The sequence below is a fragment of the Vombatus ursinus genome, unplaced genomic scaffold (genome assembly GCF_900497805.2).
Source record: "Vombatus ursinus unplaced genomic scaffold, bare-nosed wombat genome assembly UNPS02014820.1, whole genome shotgun sequence".
NCBI classification, from domain to species: Eukaryota; Metazoa; Chordata; class Mammalia; order Diprotodontia; family Vombatidae; genus Vombatus; species Vombatus ursinus.
This window is the reverse complement of record NW_020954598.1, coordinates 8,991,048-9,001,973: the sequence shown is the minus strand read 5'-3', so window position 1 is coordinate 9,001,973 and position 10,926 is coordinate 8,991,048. Positions and strand designations below refer to the sequence as shown.

The window sequence follows — 10,926 nt, the reverse complement described above, 5'->3', positions numbered from 1 at the left end:
TAGTGGCAAACCTTACATTCCCTCTTTACTGGGGGAAAAGAGAGGTGGGCCATTTAGAAGGAAATGGGGAGAGCCTGAGCTGGGCCCTCTGGATAGTAGGGAAAAGTGAAAGAGCCTTCTATTTATGAACAAGATCTGTTCCCATCCTCTCCAGCATTTTAGTGAACACCATGGGTGGGGTCCATTTTAGTTGGGGAAGGAAAGGGAGAAGGGATGACCAGGGCTAGGGACTGACCTCCAAAGTTTCCTGGAATGTCAGAGAAGGGAATGAACAGTTCCTGCCAACACCAGACTGATCCATATGTATAAAGAGTAATATCCCCTGCACCCACCTGGGGGTTTGTGGGTTCTTGGTGAGATGTCAGAGGCTAGTAGGAGTAGCCAAGCTTAGGCCCATAGGGCTGGACAGGACCACCAAGCTCTGGAAGATCCACAAGGCTGTCATCCAGGTGAGTCAAGGGGACAGTGTCCACCTGGCTGACTGGCAAGCCAAATTCACCCTTGAGGGTTGGGCGCTGATTGTCCAGGAAGGCCAGAGAGTGAAGGGCCTTGGGCTCACACACACACACACACATACACACACACACACACACACACACACACACACACACACACACACAGTTGTACATGCAGCATTCACTTGGCCACCTTCTGCATAATCCCCTTCTCCTAATAGTAGCGAAGCGAACTGCTCAACTTGTAGTAATTCATGGCCCGACGATTTTTCTGAATGCCCCAGAGCCGGGCGATCTCTTCTGACTCCAAGAGCTTGAATTCCATCCCTCTGCCCATCCAGGGTTTCAGTCGGGTCATCTAGCAGAGCAGCCAAGAATTACCAGAGCTGTAGGGAGCCTCGGGGGGGGGGGGGAGCCCTTCCCGGAATGCCTCTAGACCCCCCTGTTTAATGTCCCCTTCAAATTTCCCTGGGACCACACAGACATCCTCTAGGAAGGTCTTAAGAGACTTTTCAAAATCATAACCCATGGTTCTGTCACCTGGGGAGGGTCCAGGGAAGTCTTCTGTATGTAGGTACATGGATTGACAGTCACAGACATCTGAATCTTAGGCGACGTCCGTCTGCTCGCTCTTGATCACCACTCTGGCCCCTGGGTACCTGTGCCCACTGTTGCTCTTTCCCCAGCCCCTACTCGCCTGCTTATGCAGGGGGTCATGGTATTCGCATTTGAAGTTCTGTTGGGGATAAATCAGGCAGGGCTCCGACACTTAGGGCTGGTAGAAGGCTGTAGGGGTTTCCTGGCCCCCAACCTTGAGAGGATGAACAGGAATGGCATAGCTCTGGGTCTGCTGGAAAATGAATCTATGCCTCAGTATGAACCCAGGGCTAGAGTTGGGTAGGGCTGCCCCTGGGAGTCTCAAGAAATTCTATTCTGCAGGAGGAAAGTGCTTCAGAGTTGACTGTCCTGGGGCACTGTGTGTGTCACACTTGATGAAAACTTGTCTGGGGGCGTGATAGGCACTGGTATAACCAGGGTGATAGGAGAGCCGTGGCTTTCGCCTGCTGTGCAAGGTCGGGTCTGTACGAGGACTCTGTGGATTTTTCTTGATCTTGGTGGTGGAACTGTGGAAAGCTAAGTTTTCAATATGGAAATCCGGTACAAACTGCTTGTCATGGTCCGAAACCTCAGCTTCCGTAAGCCAGGTTACTTGTAATTGGCTCAAGAAATCTTCTGATTCGGGAGCAACAGGGAGCCAGGGTCCATGAGTTTCCCCTGCGTAACCATCAGAGCTCTGCTCAGACTCCCATTTCTGGGCGATTTCTGGGTGTAGAGGGAGACGGGAGGGGTGGGAGAGAAGGGCTCCCAATAGACCCCGAGTCATTCTCGTCTAGACAGTTTACTTTGGTTTCTTTCTGATGTGAATCACGTAAATTGTCCAAAAGTACTGCAGGAGATTCCAGTCTCTTATTAACAGAGCACACAATTTTGGGGTGCAGATGACCATATTCAGCTATCATGTTACACTTTCTTATCCAGTTTTAAATTTAATGCTTCATACATGATGCATAAATCATGATGTAAAAAAATCAATGTTTTTGGTATTATTTTTGTCTTATCAATTTTAAAATTTGCTTAAGAAATCATTGCAACTATGTATGTGTGTTCTTATTAACATAAGAATCATTTTGCAATCTTTAGGTGGAGAAATGTTTGTCAACACTTAATAGAAGAAAAAAAGAAAAGTTTATTTTTTTTAATGTAGCAATACAATTCCCACTGGTAGCAATTTCTTCCTTTTCTATTTTAGTTCACTGCAATGCTAGGGTGCTTTCATAAACTATGAGAAGAGTTACAAGATTGGGAAGAACAAAGAAAGAGTGCTTTCTTTGCTTCAAGTCTTCCTCCTATGAAGACCATTTTTCATACAGCTGCCAAAGTGACTTAGAAAACATATCTAATCATTCATGTCACACCCCCAGTACAGTTAACAATGGTTTCCTATTACCTCTAGGCTTAATTATGAACTCCTGTGTTTGGAAGGTAAGTCCTTTATGACCTGGATTTAACCTACCTCACCAGGCTTTTTAGAAATTACTGTCCCTCCACCTCTTCATTGGCTCCATGGTGTAGCCAGGTTGGCCTAGATTTCTTCATATATGGCATTCTATCTCCGATCTTTTTGCATTTGTAATGGCAATACCCATTACTGGAATGTAGTCCCTTCTTATTTCTGACTCTGAGATACCTAGCTTCCTTTAAAATTCAGCCAAACCCATACTTCCTTTATAAGGCTTTTCCTATTCTCCCCCTCCTCTAGTTAGTTCCTCCTACATATTTTTTTCTCCTGATAGAATATAAAATCTGTGTGAACGATTATCTTGATTATTTTGTTGTGTCACCAAAACTTAGCGAAAGGGCTAAAACAAAGTAGCACTTGATAAATCATTGTTTTTTAATAATTACTGTGAGTCTAGGTCTAAGTTACCCTAGTTTAAATTTCTTCTGTTGGTGGACTATGCCAAGAAATTGAGTTACCCAGCTACTGGCATTTGATTTATTAGGTGAGAATTTTGTGCTGAGTTGGGAGTAGGTAGTAACTCACACCTATAATATTCATTTGAATAAATGTATTTTAATATTTACTAGAATCAAGGAGGATTACAAAAGCAAGAGCTAATTGCTTGGACAATGTAAAGTCAAGATTGCCTTTCTTGATGTCTTGATATTATCAGCATGAAAAAGGATATTGGAGAAGCAAGAGAATAAGTGAAAGCAATGGCTTAAAAAGTTGGAGAGGCCAATTAAAGAACTTAGTATAGTCTGTGAAGATTTGGAGACACTGATTGATGAGAAGAATTTTTTTTTTTGTTTACTGAAAGAAGAAAAGGAGAAAAGCTAATGTTTGCCAAATGATGGCACTTTATGGAGGAGAAAAAAAAAGAGAAAGACATACCTCAGCAAAGAAAGATTAATCTCTAAAAGACTAAAGACATGGGCCATTTGTCCTTGTCCTCCAGAAAGTTAAATTGACTACTGATCTGTTAAATCTTGGTATACAGCACCCTATGTCTGGTGCTCCCCTTTTCCTCCTCCTAATATTTTCAATAATTCTTGAAATTCTCCTTCAAGTTGGGTATGATTTAATTTAAATTCTTGCCCCACATGTCTTGCTAAGATTAATTTGGGCTCCACAGCTTATCACAGGGAGAATTATAGCTTGTACTTCTGGATTTTCATGTATTTTTTTTTCTTATTGCCATTTTTAATTGTACTCCAGGAGATATTTCCCATTACTAATAGTCCTGCTTTTAGTGAATGAACACTAAAAGATTTTTAGTAAGGTTAAGATATGAATTTCTCAAAATTTTCTCTGCTTATTTTGTTATGACTTAAAACATTACACTGCCATCTGACAATGCTTTTGAAATTTTGATAATTTATTTATCTTTAAATTACAACTTTTTAAAAAAAGTCTCATTTCCAATGAGATATGAATAAAGCATTTTGCAAATCTTAAAGTACTGTATAATTGCTGTATAATTGCTGTTGCTGTTATTCAGTTATTTTTTCAGTTGTGTCCAACTCTTTGGGGTTTTCTTGACAAAGGTACTGGAGTGGTTTGACATTTCCTTCTCTAGCTCATTTTACAGATGGGGAAATTGAGGCAAAAAGTTTTGAGTGAGTTGCCCAGGGTCACGCAGTTAGTAAATATCTAAGGTTGGATTTGAACTCAGCAAGATGAGTCTGCCTAACTCCTGGCCAGGCACTCTTATCCACTGTGCCACCTAGCAGCCCACCTAAATGGTAGATACTACTATAACAACACCTATGGTTGTTGCTGTTGTTGTGGTATCGTGTTTAAAAAAAAAAAACAAACTTCTTTCTTATACTTTTGGTAACACAAAAGTTATAGAGTTGTTCTCGATTGAGATATGAATTATAGTGTTTTCCTTTTTTGTTTTTTAGTCAAGGAATCAAAACCCTTTTTCCTCTTGATATCTCCTTCTGTGTAGCAGCATGCCTCCTGAAGGTTGACAAAGTTTTCAGTTGCAGTATAGACTTTTTCCCCCTCAGTGGGTGATGAGAAAACCTGTAACTGAAAATTGCTTTTTATATTGAGAGGTGTGAGTCTTTATGGAGGTTATTCTCTCAGTCCTGATGTTGATTTCCTAGGCCCTTGACTTCAGCCCTGATGAAATCAGTTTTGTAACGTAAGGGTTTCCATATATTATATTATTTGTGAGGATGATATATGTACAGGGGATGTGCCAGCAGGTTCAGTGAAACAAAGCTCAAGTTTCCTTACTCCTCCCACCACACATGGTTCAAAGAACCCTTACCCATTACTTGCATGTCCCTTTTACTGCCCTCCTACTATATTCAATCCTTAATAGTCACTTCACTAGGCTAAGCAAATGCAAGTCTATTGGCAGTTTGCACACAAACACAAATTTTTCATGGATAGACACACCAGCACCATACTCCCCTCCAAAAAAGAACTTAAAGTGGAGGTAGTATATATTCATTTTAATCTTTATTAATTGACAACTTACTATGTTGTATGTAGGGTATTATGATATGTAAAGATGAAGGCAAAATCCCTGCCTGCAAGGAGCTTGACATATAGTTGCCAAATTAATAAACGTAAACAAAGATGTGGAGCCTGGTGGCACCCTCCAACTGGCTGATGGATCCTCTGGCTGTGTACTAGACCAGGTTCAACATACTTTGTAGGTGAGCAGCCCCAAAATTTCCATTAATATGTTTAGTTTTAATAGCCAGCCAGAAGTAGCAATTAGTTCATAACAATGTCAACTAATGAAATGCATAGTAAGGAAAGTAGCAATTAAAATTTCATAGCACTAAAATATTTTCCTCACAAACCCAGGGCATATCCTACTACATGTACACATCACTGGTGGGTTATTTGGGCAAACATAGAGAAACTATTTGAAAAAACATACCTATATGTAACATGCATGATGAGGGCACACATGTGGAGAGATACATATGCAGGTGATATATGTATCCAGAGCACATGTGTGACTCTAATACAGCAACACCACTGAAATCTTCTGGTGATAAATTATTCAGCTTTCATTCATTTTTGTTTAAATAACATATTTTATGTATTATTTCTTTTTGTTTTGTACTTTTTCATTGAGTTGAGATATTCCTCAAATAATTAGCTACTTTTTAGATTTTCCAGTTCTTTAGCTTATTTTCTTTTTAAATTAAATCTTATATTTTTTATATGTTAAGCACTATTTTTTTCTCTCTCCATTCCAATTCCCACCCACACTCCAAGGATGGGGGAGGTGGGGAAAAAAACAAAACAAAACAGAACATAACAAATAAGTGAAGTCAAGCAAAACAGCCTCATATATTGGCCCTGTCAAAAAGTATCTTAATCTGCATACTATTTCATCACTTCTTTGTTAGAAGGTGGGTAGAAGTTTTCATCATCAACAACTATCACTAAGTACCTACAGTGTCAGGTACTATGCTAGGCAATGAGAAACAAATGAAATGAATGAATGAATACATGAATGAATGAATCAGTTTCTCTCTCAGAAAGCTTATAATGAAGGAAATAACAAATAGAAATTAATACAAAGATGCTAAATACAAGGTACTCAGGAAGGAAGTGTGCTACCAGCTTGGGTGCAAGGATCAGGAGACATTTCATATAAATGGTGCTTGATTTTACACCTTGAAGGCAAAAAGGGATTTGATTAAGCAGGCATGAGGGGGAGTGAATTGAGGACTGGGGACCAACACACCTGAGACACAGAGAGGGAAGACTGTGTGAAGAACATAGAGATCCAGTCTGGCTGGATCACAGAATGGAAGGGAAGGAGATCATAATGTTTATAATGAGTCTATAAAAATAAGTTGGATCCAGATTTTCTAAAAAGGTTTAAAAGCCAAAAAGGAGTTTATATTTTATCCTATAGGCAAAAGGTAGCCAGTGTAGTTTATTGAGTATGGGAATGATCACATCTGCAGTTAAAACAAAACAAAACACACACACACACACACACACACACACACACACACACACACACAAAGCACTTTGGACGAGATTGGGAGAGACTAGAGACAAGCAAATATAATTTTGGGACCATTGCAATCTAGGCCAGGGGTAAAAGGGGCCTCAAGGAAGTAGTGATGTCATTGTGTGGCCCTTGCTGATGGTAGTTTCACTGGGAGTCTGATTGATAGACCTAATGATCCACACTAGCCTCATGGTCTCATATTTTCCACCAGATGCTGCTCTGCTTTTCTCTGAAGGAGATTCCTTTATTGTAATATATCTTCTGCCATACTGTGCTTGGAAATAATCCACATCATCTCAAGCTCAGCCCTGTTCTCTGAACTTAAAACCTATGGGTTTTCTCTAGTACTTTTAGAAAGTAAAGGGGAAAGAAAATTAAATTTCTTCTAAGACTAGCAAAAAGTCTCCTTTGTTTTGGTACCTCATGCTTTCATCTACCTATGAGCAGATTCTCAGTCTTAGGCACCAAGGACTTTAAAACAAAGGGCAAGGTAGTCCAGGTAACTGATTCCCTCCTGTTTAATCTTTTCTTCAACATCTCTTTCTGGTCCAGGATTTGAGGTCCCTCATTAGACTCCTCATTTCAATTTATGTTGAGTATTCTATCACTTCCTAATTTTCATTTCTAAATGCCAAACGATACTTCTAGTTGTGGTTGTTTAATAATAACCAGTTCAAGAAGAAATTATTACACAGTCTCTTTCATTTGTATATGCTGATTAGTGATGGATGAAGAAATAAAGATATAAGCTACACCTATGGGGCAAGCTCATTAAGGTCATTCTCTTTGCTGCCCACTTAGCCACAGTACAGGAATCTAAATATGTAAATTGTTATTGTTCTGTCATTCAATTGTATCTTCATTACCCTGTATGGGGTTTTCTTGGCAAAGATACCGGAGTGGTTTGCCATTTCCTTCTGTAGTAGATTAAGGCAAACAGAGATTAAATGACTTGCCCAGGGTCACACAACTAGTGAGTATCTGAGGCTGAATTTGAAATCAGGAAGATAAGTCTTCCTGACTGTAGGCCCCACGCTCTATCCATTCAGCCACCTAGCTGCCTCCAAATTTATAGATAGACTGAATTACAATCTGAAATGACCTTTGTTTTTACAAGGGAATTGTGGCTAATTTCCAACCTCACCCCCCACCCCTGACTCCATCTAGAAGGAGGGATTTAAGGATCAGGAAAGGTAGAAGTATCTCTGAAGCCCTGGGACATTTGCTCTCTTTGGAGAGCAGAGGGACCAAGGTGAATGGGCACCAGTAGTGATCCAATGACAAGGAAGGGTGCTGCTACCTTTTTCTGAATAACATCATAAGCAGTTGAAGCCTTGTTTTGCTCATTGGCCCACTTAAATAATAATTGCTATGAATAAAATTTTCTTTTTGCCTAGACTTAAGTATCATGCTGATGGAAATAGATGGTAAGTCCATAAATATTTATTAAGTACCTCCTGCTTGTCAGACACTGCATTGTGCTCTGGGGATACAAACAGGCAAAATACAGGCCCTGCCTCAAGGGACTCACCATCTACTGAAGACAATGAGAAAGCAAACATGCTCAAACAAGCTATGTACAGGATAAAGTGGGAGGATTAAGAGAAGGAAGGCAGTAGAATTAATAGAGGTTTGAGGAGTCTTCGTATAGCAATAAGATTTTAATTGGGGTTTTAAAGGAAGCCAGAGAAGTCAGTAGGCAGAGATGAGAAGGGAGAGTGTTTCAGGCATGGGTGACAGTCAGAAGAAATACCTGGAGCCAATTGTGGAGCAGCCAGTGGATTGAAGAGTATGTGGAGGAGAACCAAGACGTATTTAGACTGAAAAGTTAGGATGGGGCTAAGTTTTGAAAGGCTTTTAACATTAAGACTCTTGTATTAGGGAGCCACAAAGCTTGATTGAGTAGAGGGGTAACATGATGGTTGGACCTGAGCTATAGGAAAAGTACTTCAGCAGATGAAGTGAGTATGTATTAGAATGGTAGAATGGTATTTGAGGCAAAATCCCCAGGGGGCTATTGCAATATTCTAGCCATGAGGTCATGAGGGCCTTCACCAGAGTGGTGGCAATGTCTGAGAAGAGAAGAGGGAATAATTTGAGAGATGTTACAATAGTGAAGGCTGTGGCAACAGATTGTATAAAAGGAGGGATAGAGAATGAACTTAGGTTGTAAACTTGAGGGACTGTGAGGATGGTGTTGCCTCTATAATAATAGGGAAGGTAGAAGACAGGGGGAGGGTACAGGGGGAAAGATAATGGGTTCCATTTTGAACATGCTGAGTTTAAGATGTCTATTGGATTGGGGAAGTTATCTCTACCCCTCATCTCATTGCTGTCTGGCCAACTGGCACAACTACCTTAGATTTTTTTCTCTCCTTATTTAAACACTTTATTTACTACCTATATTATCAAGAGGTTTGCTTCCACATAAAGATATGCTCACTTTTATTGCATTCTGATCAAATAGTTTTTACAAAGAAATAGACCATGCAAGAGCAAGAAGGTAAAAAGGGAGCCCGAGACCAATTGCCTAAAACTTGATGTGAAATTCCTTTGCTAACCATGAAAGGGGATTCCCAAATTTAATACAAAAGAGAATATAAACACATGGTAGAATTACAATGAAAGTTATCTGATGGTTCAGAGGAACAGAGTGAGATCATTTTAGAGCTGTGCAAAAACCATTCAAAGACCCCATCATGGAAAACAAAGAACTTGGACTGGGCTTTGAAGGAGGGAGTGAAGATTAAAATGACAAATATGTGGAGAGTGGGTGTTTATAGAATATGGAACTATGTGATTAAAGACACAACGATGGAAAAAAATACAAGATGTTTTCAACAAGTGTCAAGTTTAGCTGAAGTACCCAGTGTTTGAAGTGAAGTATTCAGGTTATGAAGGGCCCTTCTTTGAAGGCAGGATGAGTTCCTACTTCATAGGAATCATGGAAGTTTATTTGTTTTATTTTGCAAGAGACTAGAAAGTTCAATATTGCATTTTGAGGAATAATCTGTCAGTCATATGGATATATCAGAGAGGAATTGGAGGCTATTACAAGAGTTTATTACAACAGGCAGTAAATTGAACTAGGGTAGGGTCAGCAGGAATACAAAGGAAAGACAAATTTGAGGTGATTTTTTGAATATACAATCCACAAGATATGATAAAAGATTGGATATGAGTGACATATTAGTAGAGCAGCTTATAATTTTGAGATTTCCAAAACTAGGTGTTTGGGAGGATGAAAGTGGTTTATATTTGGGGACTCATTGCAACTACCCTGGACTATTGCAATACCCTTGTAACTGTTCTCTCCATGCCTGCTGTCCTTAACACCAATTCACTTTTCATACCTCTGCCAGATTTCTATTTCTCACATATAAGCTGTGTTATGTTGTCTACTCAGAAACTGTCTCTAAATGTTAAAATTTTTTCATCCTATGACAGCTTACTCATTTGTGTTTTCTCTCTTCTCCTAACTCGGCATTTTTACTGATTACCTCCCATGCCTGGAATATTCTCTCTCAGCCTCCTTCCTGGCTTTCCTCACATCCTTCAAGTCTTAGCTGAAATCTCACCTTTTACAAAAAACCCTTAATTCTAATAATCTCTCTATTTTGTTTATCCATCCTTCATTTAGCCCATTTATACATAATTATTCACATATTCTTCTTCCACACCTCCATTAAAATTGTGAACTCCTTGAAAGCAGGGACTGTCTTTCACCTTTGATTCTTTGCCTAATCAGAGCTGACACATGGTCGACACTTAACAGAGTTTTATTAACTGACTGGTTTCTTAGGGTCCAAAGAACCTTCAGTCATTGGAATGTAGCTCATTGGCTGAACATAGCTGTTCACCTATGAAAGAGCTCTGAATTTGGAGTCAGAGACCAGAAATAAATGATTTTTTTTCCTTTCTCCTTAAGACCTACTGGTTTATCATTGGTAAAAAGGTTCACTAGTAAATATATATTTATTAAAGGTCATTTTCCCATATAACATGTTTTATTTTTTATCAAAGTTGGATTATGAGGATATGAGTGTCTTTGTGTGTATATTTTTTTTTCTTCTCTGTTTTTTACAAAGGTTGCTGGATGTGGATGTGAAGTGGATGTGAAGTCAAAGGACCAGGAATCAAAGATGGATTTTTTTCACTTAAGACCTACAGACCTACCATTGATAAGAGGGTTCAATAGTAAAGTATATTTATAAATGTTTTTTTTTCATAAAACAGGGGTTTAGATCAGAGATTTTTTAAGTTAGAGTGTAAAGATATGTATGTGTTTCTGTGCATGTTTATTTCCTTCTTTCCTTCCTTCCTTCCATCTTTCCCTTGTTCCTTCCCCCCTTCCTTCCTTTCTTCTTTCTTTCTTTCTTTCTTTCTTTCTTTCTTTCTTTCTTTCTTTC

General features: G+C 39.3%; 1 pseudogene; it reads right to left on the bottom strand.

Annotated features, from left to right (window-relative positions):
• Positions 1-368: 368 nt before the first annotated feature.
• LOC114024257 lies at positions 369-1,975 on the bottom strand (annotated as a pseudogene).
• Positions 1,976-10,926: the final 8,951 nt, after the last annotated feature.